This window comes from Apaloderma vittatum, unplaced genomic scaffold (genome assembly GCF_000703405.1).
Source record: "Apaloderma vittatum isolate BGI_N311 unplaced genomic scaffold, ASM70340v1 scaffold13640, whole genome shotgun sequence".
In the NCBI taxonomy this organism is placed as follows: Eukaryota; Metazoa; Chordata; class Aves; order Trogoniformes; family Trogonidae; genus Apaloderma; species Apaloderma vittatum.
In genome coordinates this window covers 42654-57312 of record NW_009696294.1, presented here as the reverse complement: position 1 = coordinate 57312, position 14659 = coordinate 42654, and positions in this window count along the sequence as shown.

The following is a 14659-nucleotide window of genomic DNA, read 5'->3' as shown; positions in this document are numbered from 1 at the left end:
GCCCTTCCCCTTCGGCTGCCCCTAACGCTGGGCTGCCTGCGGTTTGAAAAGCGTCTGGAAAGGGTTAAAGGCACCGGGGAAATAACCTGCTCTTTCTAAAATGCACGCGTACACCTGCTCTTTCGATTTCGATAGAAACGAATTAAGTGTTATTAAGCGTGTTCTCGCTCCAGCTGTGCTCGGTGGCACAAGCTTGCAACCCCGACACTAGAGTCAGGGCCGTCTTAGGGATTGGCATGTTTTAACTTCCTAGAAATTTACAAGTCATGTTTTCTACCTTTTTTTTTTTAAGAAAAAAAAAGCCAGTACAGTTTTTTACTAAAGAGAAAACAAAAAAGTAAAGTACGCATAATATAGAGAAAAAATAAATTGTTGAACGCCTGGTGCTACTAAAACTCTTTAAAGAAGCCCAGCTGCTCTTAAAGAATTTCTTATTCACCCCCTGCCCACTCTAAGCTTTTCTTTTTTTAGTCCCGACTAAAAACTTACTGAAGTTTACCTTTACATTCGCAAAATAAATAAAAAAAGGCTGCAGCAGCAAACACCAGGCAAGGCTAAAACCCGACACCCCCCCAGCAGAGAACACCTGGGGGTGTACGTGTGTGTGTATGGAGGGGGGGGGGGTGTCCCTCCCGAACCGCGCCCAGGTGCGACTATTTAGTGCCCTGAGGGTTGCTGGGGGGTTCAGGTGAGGGTCTTTTTTCTCGAACTTGCGTGCATTTAGGTCGTGATCGTGTTAGAGGGTGGTGCGGAGGGGTGTGAGGCATTTTCAGTGTTTTATTCAGTGTTTTCTGGGGCTGCTCCTGTGGCGGAGCCGCAGCTCAGACCCCGCCGTCGACATGGACGAGGTAAGCGCTGGCAGCCGGAGCGGGGCTGGGGGGACACACGGACATACACGGTTTGGTCACCCCGAACTGAGGGGTACCCCCATGTCTTTGCTATGGTGGCTAAGCTTAGAAACGGGGGGGAATTTTGAAACTTTCCTTAGGAAACAAGGGAAGGAAGAAAGCCTTTGGACGAAGGGAGAGAACATAAATAGTTTTCAGCTTTAGAACAGGAAAAAATTGGGGGTTTTTTTCAGTGTTTTTCCTCTTCCTTTTTGAAGGAAAAAAAACGTGAAGAACAGGATGAAGAAGGGAAGGACAGCACAGCAGTCAGAGCAGAAGACTATGTAAGTATCTTTTAAATGTACCCGTAGCTTTATCTTACAAATAATTGTATATATGTTTGAAGATGTGTTCTTGAATTGATGCGGCATAAACGAGAGTGTTTAATGTAATGTGGGAAGTGCAGCAAACCCCTTGTTTCTTTAGTAAGCAGGAGGGAAATATTGTAATAGTTGCAGAAATATTGTAAGAATCACAAACTGAGTGTACTGAAGGAGTTGATTATTTCCTTATTTAGTATCCTTTTAGATTACTCAGTTTCAAAGGTTTTATCTTTTGGAGATGAAGACTGATGTTTCACCTTTAGATGTAGCAGTAAAATTAAAGAGAAGCAAATGAAGTAAAAATAAATAATAAAAGGCTACAGCTTTTAAAATAGTATTACCAGCATTGTCTCATCATCAGTGCTGCAATAATTTAAATGCCCACTTATTTTATTCAGTAGTTGTTTGCTGCTTCTCCCTCTGCAGCTTGAATCACTTCTTGCTGATGCTTTTAAGGGGAAGGGATATCAGAAAATAAGTGAATTGTTGCAAGAGAAAGAAATAGAGCCTCCTCAGAAATACAGTGAGTCTCTCTTCAACCAGCTAGACAAAGCGTTGAGAAAGGTGAGTACCATAACGAATCTTACCCACCTTAATGTCTAGCTCTACAGCCATCAGGCTAATGAATCAGAGTGTTCTGTGTTTCTGTAGGAGCTGGACAGGCATGACTTCCAGAGTGTTTCACTGCTGCTGAGGTGCATTCAGGTCTACTTGAAAAGTGATACTGAAGAGACGAGCTTGCTTATTGAGCAAGGACTGTCACAAAAGATAAGTGTAATAGTCTTATACAGGTTACTGATGTGATTTAAGGTGGCTTGCATCTGGAAAAAAGCTCCAAGGAAGTGAGAACTAGAGAATGGCTTGTTTGCTGTGCGGAAATGAAATATTTTTAAAAATATATTGCATGAGATGAGTTGGAAGAAAATGCTTCCTTCCACTGTGTTACATTCGGTATGGCAGTTAACATCATAGCTTCACTTATTATCTGACTTAATGGTTTTATAGTTTGGTTTTTTTAAGCTGCCAATGGAAGGAGAGGGTGAGTTCTGATGAGTCCCACTTGTATTTAGAAATACTATATCATTTCACTTTAAGTGCTCCAGCAAAATGCAGTTTTACTAATAGAATTGATGAGCAGCTTGTGCTTTTGTAATTTTTAAAACTGACTGTCTTTATGAAAGTCCATTTTTAGTTTCATGGTAAACCAGATGCATTTAATCTGCAGTTGCGTTTTGTTTTCTGACACAGTGGTCCAATGCTGATTTTAGCTGGTAGTAGCAGAAATACACTTGTGTTGAAGATGAGTAATACCTGGCTCTAGCATAGCAAGGAGGTAATAGTTACCACCTGATCTCTGTTGACAGAGCAGTACCAAAGAGTCTTCAGTCCAAAATGTTGTAATCCTGCCTTGTAGTTATGCTTTTCAAAGATTTCTCAAAAAATTTTTCGAAGTTTCTCAAAATTCCTGTACGGAGAGATGATTAATAAAGTTTCCTCAATCTGAGCTCTGTATGTCCAGTGCAGCATAGCCTTCTAGTTAGCCATGGATACATGATGCTATGCAGTAGCTTAGAAAAAAGTGTAAAGTATTAAAACAATGACTTTGAAAAAGCTTGATTAATTTCTTTAAAACTGATATCCTCTAGGAATTTCCATAGGAGTTATGATGCCACTAGCAGTGTGCGTTTTTTCAAGGAGGTTGTGGGCACCATGAGCGTGTGCCTTGATGAGAAAGGAGGACAAAAGGAAAGGCTGGGGTGGGGGATAAATCCTGCTGAAGGGGTGTGAAAGTGGCTCTTCTCATGCACCTCTAGCAAAATTTGAGCTCTTTAATGCTGTGTAGCTTTTGACGCAATCTATGACTGAAGTTCAAGGACTAAAAAAATATGCCAATGCATGTAAGGCTTCCTGCAGATCTATTTTAAGGATTATTAGCCCTTCTTCACAGGTTCTAACTGATTCTTTTATTCTTTCACTTGGTATCTTGGTTTGAAAGAACAAGAGAATTAGCCATGCTGGCTGACACAAGTGAAAATAGTTTTCTGATGTCACTTCTTGAAGACTTCTTTGACTCTGCATTGGTATGTATGTGCATCAAGGAGGCAGAAGGGTTACCTTTGCTGGATGATGCAACCATTGTTCACAAACAGTTTTTCTGTTAAAAAAACCCCAGTTGCACAGATCTTGTGCCCTGAGACTGAGCCTGGGACATGCACCTTGGGTGGTGCAGGTGGGCAGTGCCCAGGAGCCTGCTCTGGGATGGTGTTAGATGGAGGTTTGGCACACCTGGGAGAAACTGCTGCAGGGCTACAGCCTTCTCTCATTTTTTTTGACAGGAAGCCAAGTGTTTCATTTTGCAGGAAAATGTGCGAGAAGTTCTATGCATTTTGTAAATAAAAGCTCTCTTCAAAAAACCCAGGCTACTGACATTGAGCTGCACCTTATGTGCAGATGTGTTTGTTCCTACAGTGTTTGAAAGAGCTGGTTTACTTCTAACAAATTAACTGAGCTGCTTACAGTTCTCATTTAGATTTGTATTTTAAATATTCACAACTTTAAAGGTACTGGTGACCTACCTAGTTATGTAAACTTGCAGTGAGAAGAATGCTTTTTGGCTTCTTTCAAGCTGTTCCCCTACTTTAGTTCGTAGCTTAACTGAAACTATGTTACTTTGTGGATCAGAAATTATTTGAATAGTTATGACTCTTTTAGGAGACTTGACAAAAAGACATTTGAGCAAAATCAGATTTTCTTCTTTCTCTACTAACCACGTTCAAATTATATGAAATGCTCGTCAAGTTGTGACAAATCAATAATTTGTTCTTTGTCTTTCTATTTCCTCCATGTGCTTTCACTGTGAAGGAAGAAGTGTTGTTTTATTTCTGCGGGTTTGTTCTTGTGGTTTTTTTCTAATTTTTAATTTTCCTTAAGGGGCTTTAGTGCTGTTCAGATATGATATGTCATGGTGTTTAGTACTGTAGTGTGTAAACATAAAATATGTCTTCACATAGGCCCGTATGTGTTATAGAAGTGATGAAGTGATGCCATGATGTGGGTTTTCCAGGGAACCTGAGGGTGCTGCACTCTAAAGGGCTGCTGAAATCCCTGGGGGAAGTGGATGCTTCGCTTCCTTTACCTCTCCCTGCATAATGCCAACCTGTATGCTTGGGGTGGCCATGTGTGACATACCTGGATCAGGTGGCACTGCTTTTCCTGATGTGGGAACACTGCTGGCTTATTTAGTTCCGGAAGTTTGTGATGGTGGGGACATAAAAGCCTTAGCACTTTGAGTACTGCTGTTCTTGGGTTGTGCTGTGTTAATGAAGGCTTCCTTTGCTTTTTTCTGTCAGGTGATTTGCAAGTGCAGTGATAAAGGTCAGTATTCTTTTCCCTTTCTCAATATCCTGAATCTCAGTATCAGGGTACACTTCTTAATCCTGCTCAAACTCTATCCCCTTTCTTTTCTCCCCTCTACTCCCTACCTTGTTTTCTTTAAATCTTCCTGCTCTTTTCTCTCAAGCTAATTTTCATTGACATTTACGTTGGAGCACGAAACTTCTTACTGTTTCTATTTGCTCGCTTGTTTTGGCTATGGTGAAAAATAAATAAATAATGTAGCTGTGGTACTGTGTTTAAATGATCAGTGCCCAGTTTTTCACTTGGTCAGAGTAAGTGGTGCTCCTGAAAGGAGTTCAGGCTTGGCAGCCTGCTCTTGCACATCTATTCATTCTTGCTTTGGATTTCTTCCTTCGCTGAAGCTACCCACCTCTGCAGAATAAGATGGTAACTCCTTCAGCCATCCTACCTGTGCAGAGGGATATCTGTCTGTCTGTGTCTCATTCATTTCAGTGGCAGGACTATTTCTGTGGCTGCAGCTGGTTGCCCATTAGAGCAGGGGAGCAGGTGCTTTCTGAAAGAGCAAGTTATTGGTGTACTCAGACATCCAGGCTCGCTGGTCGTGTAAAAGCAAAACGTTACACTGAGTGCTGGATAACTTGAGCTTATTTGTCCTTATAGCTTATTCTAGTAGGAGCAGAGTGGACATGAGTGTCTTCTGGTTAATGCTCTAGAAGTTTTCTCTGTTGACTTTAACAAAAGCTGTATATTACAGATTTCTCTTTTATGGTTTGTAAGTAGCTTCTCCTTTCTGTACCTGTTTAAATTGTTACCCAGGTCATCAATTAAAAGTATTCAGAACTATTTTTACACAGAAGTTACTAGCTCCTTCAATTTTACTCCTTCAATTGCTTATTTTTACTCATTCAAAACTATCTTTTGTATGGAGACCAGCTCATTGCTAGCTGTGACCTTTCAAATGATTTTTCTAGGGAAGAAAGAGTTGGTGAATTTATTTTTACCTGAACTAGGACATCTAGTGACAGAAGCAAACACTTGCTGGGCTCTGCAGCACGAGGTGAGACTACTGCTAGCAGAAGAAAAATACAGATATATATATATGTGCGCACGCAAGCATGTGTAATTAGATACAAAATTTGAAAAATGTTACTGCATTTTCCCTTCCTTTTCTGCATTTTCTTCTGTTGGGAGAAAGGCTATGAGGACTCTCAACTCTATACTTAACGGCATCCCACGGGAGGAGAGAAAGAAATTCCATACATCTAAGGAAATGTGCTCGCTCGCGTAAGTGGTTTTCTCTCCAGCTCCTGTAGCTAAACACGATTTTCCTTGCAATGGGAGTTAAAGTTATTTTCAACTTAACTCATTGTGTTATGCTGTTTCAGGAAAGACCTTGCAAAAGTTCTACTGGAGGCTGGTGGTAAGGAGTATTTAGCAGTTATTATTATGAAGCTGGTCTTCTTAATCTTTATCTGCTTATTTATTATAGATGACATATAATTTACTTATTGTTAGGAGTTCATTTTAGGAGGAGGAAAATTTGATGGTACTCTAAGGAAATATTTATCAAAAATGTTTAGATGCAGCAATGCATTAGTTCTTTCTGGTTAGTATTAAGAATTTTTAGTAACTAAAAAGAAAAGCTAAACTGATATATGTAGAAGAGTAATTAGATCAGCTTTACGTATGGGTTTACAAAGTATGCTGGTGGTTAGCCTTTAAAAAAAAATTTATCTAGTTTGAAGTTTGTACACATGATAATTATTAAGGTTTATTGCCTCTCGAGTGAAATCCTTTTTGTTTCCTCCTAGCCGTGACACTTTCTAGGGTGTTACTGTGGTATGTGGAAATGTAACTTAATTCTAGTGAGTTAAGAATGAGACTCTGCTCTCATCCCCCTCTGGTCCCCGAGAACATCTCTTGCTGCCCGCACATGTCATGGTTAGCGGCGCTCTGTCCCTTGGCCTCACTGAGCCAGGGGAGCTGAAGATGCTTGGAGTCAATGCCGTGCTGTTATCCTCCGCTGCATCCCTGTGGATACATCAGCTGGCTGGTGAACACGACTGCGTAGTGTCTAAGTGCAAGAGTAGCAATGCTATGTAACCCTCTGCTACGCTGGGGGGTGATATTTATCCTGTGCTTATGTTTACCATGTAGATTACGACCTTCAGGTTGCCCTTTCAGAAGCACTTTGTAGGTTAATGACAAAAAAATGGAGAGATGACCTTGTTCACCAGTGGTTTGAAGATAGCTATCTTGCTGAAGCTTTCAAAGAGATCAAGGATAGAGAATTTGAGACGGTGAGGGTCCTTATTTTGAAAACAACATACTTGACAAGTCTGTATAGGGGCTGGTTTTGGTTGAGTTCAGTCAGGACACCCTTGTAAGAAGTTCCTACAAAACTGATTTTAGAAATACTCAAAGTTTAGTTATTTGTGGAGTCAATTTTATTTTCTAATTTATTTTTTAAATCTGGCAAATATAAAATGCCGCATTGTTTAAATAGCTCTTACTTCTAGGTTATTTTACTTCTAAAACATAAATAAAATTTCTGTGGTTTATGTTTGGAGGGTCCAACCATTTTATGTTGGGTCCAACCATTTGTAGTGACTTGAATGCTTCTGCTAGTATTAGGTTGATGGTTGGGCTTCATGGTCTGTAGAGGTCTTTTCCAGTCTTTATGATTCTATGATTCCCCTTTTGGCCTTTGGCATTGCGCTGACTAGTTAAAAGCTTATAACCTGGCTTGAGGTTGCACAGCCCTGTAAAATAATACTGGCCAGTTTAATACCTCTGGAAAGGAAATTTAGTCTGACTTTTAATAATATGTCATTTGTCTTGAAGGACTGCAGAAAATTTCTTAACCAGCTAAATGAAAGGCTTATGAAAGAAAGAAGGTAAGCTGTGAACCAACAGAATAAACTGGTGCTGTCATCACTGCAGGGGGGCAAAACCTAGGGCTGTAAACTGTGTTGGATTATATAAAAAAGTGTTTATATCACATGTGAATAATTAAGTTCTTAAAGATTTTATTCGTTTTAGCGGTGGCTCTTTTGAAAGTAAAATTAATGAAGACAATACATCGCTGTCAAAATACTGTGTTCTGTAAGCTTCTCCAACTTAATTTACTTATTTTATATTATTTTGGAACAATAAGGTTAATAACTGATCTTAATGATTTTAACTTTCATAGAATCAGAGTCTGATGTTGAATGCATCATATGAAGTCTGCTTTTCTTCCAGAGTCTATTCGTTATTATTTTGGAACAATAAGGTTAATAACTGATCTTAATGATTTTAACTTACATTCAACATCAGACTCTGATTTTATGAATCATATGAAGTCTGCTTTTCTTCCAGAGTCTATTCGTTTCCTTGCATATCTGCTTTTGCTGACATGAACGAGGTAATAGTCCTTAACACTATGACACCTTCCCTATGGTGTTACCACTGTAAAATGTAACTTTCTGTAGAGTATGTTGTTGTTTGACTTTTTTTTTTCCCCCCCCTTCTTCCATATTTTTCACTAAAAAGCTTAATTTTCTGCAGTGTGGTGTGTAACCTTCTATTCTAGGTGGAAAGTTCACTTGTTTGTCCCTGAACTCCCAGCTTACTGCTGCTGACTTTGCTTTTGTATCAGCCAACTGATAGAGGCAGCGCTTCCCGTCATGGTGATGACAGAAGAGAGATCTCTAAAGAGAAACAGGAGGGCAGGACAACTCTGATTCCTTTGGCAGAGCTGCTCCCAGACTGCCAGAAAACAAGCTTAGCCCAATGCCTGAGTAGTAGAGGTCATACAGACAGATTGCTTTGCTGCTCTTTAAACTTGTGTGGAACCATTCCTGGCAGTTGTATCGAATCAAAACCAAGTAGAAGAAAGCCATTTCCACAGCTTTTACTTAATTCAAGTGCTCAGAAACGCAGACAACTTGACAGACTCTTTCCTGCCACCAAAATGCAAGAGTGTGTGCGTTGCCTTTTCCCCCTTGGCCGGTCTGGGTTTGTGGGTATAGCTGGGTGAGCTGGCACATCACAGCTTGATCCCAACTCTTATTTCTCATATTTCCAGTGCATGCGTGTACACATGTATATAGGACAGCTTTTTTCCAATTTTGTCTTGTTAAAGAAAACTGAGAATGAGGGGGCAGTTTTGGGCTTTCTCTGGGAATGGCAGCACTGCTGTTGTGCTTCCCCAGGTGAAGAAGCCGTCGGATGACAAGCTGGAGGAGTTCTGGATTGACTTCAACGCTGGCAGCCAGAGCGTGACTTTCTACGTGGACAGTGAGGAGGTACCAGCAAAGCCCATGTGGCCTTGGGTTAGCCTTAATCACAGAATTGTTGAGGCTGGAAAAGACCTCTGAGGTCATCAATCCAGCCTAATGCGGCTGGTGCTTGCTCAGCCTGTCTGATGTGGTGGCTTTGGTTTTCCAAGGGTGCTCTTTGGGAGACTGTGAGGCTGCAGAAAGAAGCAGTCAGCAGTTACAGCCTGAAGGGTAAGATTTTTTTTTTTTTCCAACTGGCATTACCCTCAGTTTGGCTTGTGGGTCCCCAAGCCATGTGGAGCCAACCTAAAATCTCACTATTGCCAAAGAGAGTCCCTGTGGCTTCTCCCTGGTCCCATCTGTGCCCTTCAAAGGTCACCTTGCACCAGGTCTGCTTATTGGACTGACTGTGGGTCAATTTAGCACAATAATTTACCCTCCCTGCCCAAGGAGGATGTGTTGAGCGGTCAGCTTATAGATGTGCTAGCGAACAGCAGAATCATCTAGATCCAATGAGAAAGAAACAGGTGAATGGAGTGACTGGAGATGCATGGGCAAGATGTAAAAGAGACTACTTAAAAATACCCCCAAACACTTATTCAAATGTTTTTGGGATGATTTACTGAATGTCTTGCTCTAAAACAAATTTACTGGCCCTTTTTTTTTTTTTTTCCACAGAGGATGATGGAGAACAGATTGTTAAAATTTACATGAAGATTCCTGCTATTTTTAACAAAATAGAAGCAACAAAAATCAAAATATTTTTCAGTGCTCAGTTTGAAATATTAAGTATACTTAAAAAAGTCCTGGGAGCTGAAAAAAATATGGTAAGCTCTTTAATATTATTTGTTTTCTAAGCTATGTCTTGTGATATAAACTGAGAAAAAAACATTGTGGGTTTTTATTTTCATTTTTCATTCATGTCTGTTTTGTTATATATGTCTTCCCCATGAGGATTTGTGACTCTATATAGATGTTCTTACATTTGGCCTGAAAGAGAGTTTAGAGACTTTAGGAAAGAAGTTTCAGGGCACTCACAAATTTGTGGTTTAGAAGCTTGAATGTTAAACTGGTTTGTTAATCAATTCAGTGTGATAAGATTATTTTTGTTAAGTTTCTGAAGTAGGAAATGAAGCCTATGGCACTTAGTTGTGTAACTTGAAGTATAAACATTCTCTCACGTTAGCTCAAAGTGTTACATTGCACAGGATGAGCAGATTGTCACGCAAGAACCTGGAAAAAAGGGGTGCTGCAAGGTACAAATATCGGGTAGACTTTGTAGATAGGATTAAAAGTACTTCTAAAGCCTTTTTTTTTTTTTTTAATAAGCTGATGTCAAAACCTAGGCCAGTAGGTCTTTTAAAAAATGCTAATATAGTTAATTCTTTGTATTTGCTAGTCATCCCCAGACCACAGAGGAACACCTTACCTGACAGTAAACAGCCATAGCGTAGAGGCTGTCATTTATTCTTTCAGGAACTGAGATGCTTCCAAATGGTCAAATCAACTAAGAGCCAATGATTTGTTTCAGCTGATTAACAACTATTAGTCATGTTGTTAAGTAGCTGACTTTACTAGATAAAGATTCTACTTTTTTTAAGGCCACTCTCACATGAGATTGATTCACACCAACAGGTAAGTGTATCTGAAGAGGAGTCTGTCCATACTGGGAAGCAAGACAGGCAGAATGAAGCAGGTGACTTTTAAATTATTATTATTCTACTTTATGAAATTTGTTTCAAAAATTAATATCTTCACTTGCAGTTCACAGTGTGTAGAATCATAGAATGCAATGGGCTGGAAGGGACTTTTAAAGGCCATCTAGTCTCATCCCCCTGCAGTGATCAGGGACATGTTTAACTAGATCAGGATGCTCAGAGCCCCATCCAGCCTGACCTTGAATGTCTCCAGGGATGGAGCCTCCACCACCTCTCTGGGCAACCTGTTCCGTAATTTCACCACCCTCATTGTAAAGAACATTTTTCTAACATCTAATCTGAATCTATGTACCCTGCTCTAGCTTAAAACCATTGTCCCTCATCCTGTTTCTACAAACTCTTGCAAGCAGACCCTCCCCAGCTTTCCTGTAGCCCCTTCAGGTACAGGAAGGCCACTATAAGGTCTCCCTGGAGCCTTCTCTTATCCAGGCTGAACAACCCCAACTCTCTCAGCCTTTGCAGGAGAGGTGCTCCAGCCCTCTGCTCATTTTTGTGACCTCCTCTGGACCTGCTCCAACAGGCCCCTGTCCTCCTTGTCATGAGGGCTTCATAGCTGGATGCAATATTCCAGGTGAGGTCTCACCACAGCAGAGCAGAGGAGCAGAATCACACCTCGGTCTGCTGGCCATGATTTCTTTTTTCTGATGTAGAGCCTGGATGCTTTATGGCAGGGGAGGGGCGTTTTTTAGCCACTGTTTCCTCCTCCTCACTAGCCTAAAGCCAATTCTTCCTATTTCTTTAAGATGGGTGCACTGAGTTTTCTGTGATCAGTGTGACTTCTTGTGCTGCCAGTGAGCATCTCCTGCAGGGTGTTTTCTTCCAGGATCGTTGAGTTCAGTTTTAATTTTATTCCAAATGTAATAGATGCTGAAGGAACACAGAGCCTCAAGTACACGAGTGATGCTTGGGTGCAAAAGAAGGTCCAAGCCCAGGTCTCTAAGGAGGGAGAAAGAGGCTCTTTCCTTCCCTCTGTCTTGCTCTGAAGTTCTGTAAATCCTTGCCAAGGGTGTAACCCATAGTTTGAGGAAAAACTGCTTTCAGCACAAAAGCAAGACAGGCACGGCTAAAATTTGTATTAGCCAAGGAAACATTCCCTGTTTAAATTTCAGTATCTAATTAGTTGGGAACTGTTTGGTTGGTGTTTTTTTGTTTGCTTGGTTTTTCCCTCTCTGTAGTGATCTCTTCTCTTTGAAAGCTTGGATACGTCTTTGCTGCAAAATTTGCTGCACTTCAGTTTTTAAAGTTATTATTTTGTTGTGGAGGTTATTCCTTGGTGTACCTTGCTGGACAGATTTTTCCAGGTCTTCTAAGACAATGAACTCACAGCTCTCTACTGCTACCACCCAACATCTCAGAAAATGAATCACAAGTTTGAAGAGCCCTTAGGTTAGGTATCATTCTTTCTGTGCCTATGTTAAAAGCATTTTTTTTACATTCCTCTTGGCTGCTGTGCAATTTGGATTCCTCCATGTGAATACCCAAAAAAGCTCCTTCCAGCTCTGAATGTCTAGACTTCAGTAGTCCCTTCCCATTTTTCCTACAGTTACAACATCAAATGAGCTAGAATCGAAGTCCTCCAGATTCTGGAGGTGCAGGTGAGGCAGAAGCTCCTTTATCAGTGTCCACCATGAAGCACCCAATGAGGTAGAAGGTGGGCATTACTGTTCGAAGCAATCAGAAAGTGTGAAGACAGAAGGTACTTCATCTGTAGTGAAACAGCTTTTGCAGTGCCTGGTGGAGATTCAATGGAGGGAAACAGGTTATGGAAGATCCTGCTGGTTTGTTGCTTTAGCCAGGCACAAAGAGTTGTTCTGCGTCTTCCAGAGCTAAGGGTCAAGGTAGCAAGATGATGATAAAGTCATACATATTCCTATATGACAAGGGGATTAGAAGAGGTAGGCTGAAGATGCTCTTGATTTGGTATTGCAGTTCTGCACTAGGTAATTTGAAGGTGTTTGTTTTTGTTCTATTAATGAGGTCTCGAGATATTTGCACCTATTAAGTGTTGCTGTTAAGCTTTTATGCACGTATGTAAAAAGAGAAAGGAAATGTGTGTGTGGGTTCAATTGCTGCAATGACATTCTCACCCCATTGCTCTTCTGCAGGGATACCCGAGTCCACTAATTCACAGGGCAGGAAAGATACTTCAAATTCTGAAGGCGTGGGCTCTCTATCAGGCAGCTTAGCCTCTCAACGCAGCCAACAGTTAATGGGCACTGTACCAGTAAGTGTTTGGTGTATGGTGAAACAGTCCTTTGTGTCCCCCTTTTCTTCCTCCTCCAGTCTGCATTTTTATAGGTGCAGTTAAAACCTTCTTTCAAAGCAAACTGGTTTGTATCTAGATCTGACAATGTTTTCAAACTCTATCTTCTGTTGGTGGGAATTCAGCCCCAGCACTTGCCTCAAGCTGCAATTTTGGCAAAACTGATTTAAAAAGACATTTTACTTCCTCTTACGAGGGGTTGGTGGGATGCTCTTAGAGAGAAGCTCCTAGTATACCTTACATGCATCCATGTGTCTAATGATAAAGCTGTTATCCAGCTGCTGCCACACAGTAGCGGTAAAAATATCTTCCTAAAAAACTCCACCTTTCTTTCTTGGTCATATGCATGCTCTGTTTATGGTTTCATGTCTCCAAGCAGGAAACTGTTGGTTCTAGTGTCACTGTGAGTACAGTGGTCCAGGAAACTGATGTGGAAGATACCCCTCAAGGCTCAGGTGAGCCATGGCTCCCTTCAGTTCTTTAAGTTTGACCCAGTTAAGTGTCACCCAGACGACACGGTGAAGGCTCTACTTTTGTGAGCCTTATGGTGAAAGCAGATAAAGTGTTTAATAGTAGCTACAGAGTGTGAAGCTGTAGTTTGCTTGCCTCCTTCAGCAAAAAAATCCCAAACTCCATCTCTAAGGAAAAAAACTAAGCCTAGGTGAGTGTCTCACACACAAAAAGTTACAAGGTGGTTGGTGGTTTTTTGTTTGTTTTTTTTTCCCCCTGGTTTGGTTTTGTTTTCCCTCCTCTGGGGTTTTAATGCATGCAATTTTGATGTTTTTTCCATCGATTTTTAAATGGAGAAAAAGATTTTGTTTTACCACCCTGGCTAACAGGACTGGTTGGTCAGTTACATCACTTTGGAGCTGCAGAACAGTGGTGTTTGATTAATGGCTTGACTGCTACTTTAGTGTGACCTTTCCCTCTTATGGTTCGTTTAATCCAAACACAAGGTGAGCATACAGCTGTACCACAGAGTTTAATGTCACCTGCATGACCAGAGCTCACCAGATCTGTAGGTCCTCATAATAAGGACCATGAGTTTTGTGAAAGATTGTATTTGAGTTCACGTTGGCATTAGCAATACCTTTTTTTTTTTCCTCAGAGCTTTGCAGGACAGCATTTCCTACAGTTAAGGAGCTGGACTTCTGTAGAGCTATTAGTTAGCATTTTTCGACTTATAAACAATTACTTTGCTAATTGGTGCAAGTTTTTTGTGGGTTGTGTGGTTATGTTTTTTTTAAAGTACTTGACAAACTAGCTCTTTGGGCTTTAAATGAAGGGCCTCTCAGCACTGCATTTCCCTCGTGTTCTCTCCAGTGAGAAGCCCCTAGAAGAAGAATCTGAGGAGGAGCCAATACCAAAGGTATGTTTGCCTTGAGACCCACCTGAGTGGAAAGATATGGGGCAGTGAAGGGAAGCTCTGGTGGAGTTGCAGAAGAAAGCCAGGATGCCTTGCCCTGCTCCTGCCCTTGAGCAGTGTCCTGAGCCCGTGTCATGTCATTCCTGATGGAATGTGCCACCTCGCACCAGGAGTGAGGTGCAGAGGCAAGAGCTTGCCAACCTCATTGTGGTGTGGCCCAACTGAGTAATCAAAGCTCGGCTGTCTGCTCGGGTTGTCCCCTCCCCGGCAGTGGCGTGCCTGCTCGCGTCCAGGTGCACAGCATGGTGAGCAACCATCCTGGTCCCGTGTGGGACAAACTTGTACGTCACAAGACCTCACATGCGGTCTGCAAAGGTTCATTTCTTGGATGGAAGTGAGTCTTAGAAGTCTGCAGGTGTGTTTATTCTGTTTTGTAGCTGAACTCCAATGATTCTCCAAAAGTAGATCCATCTCTCTGCTCCT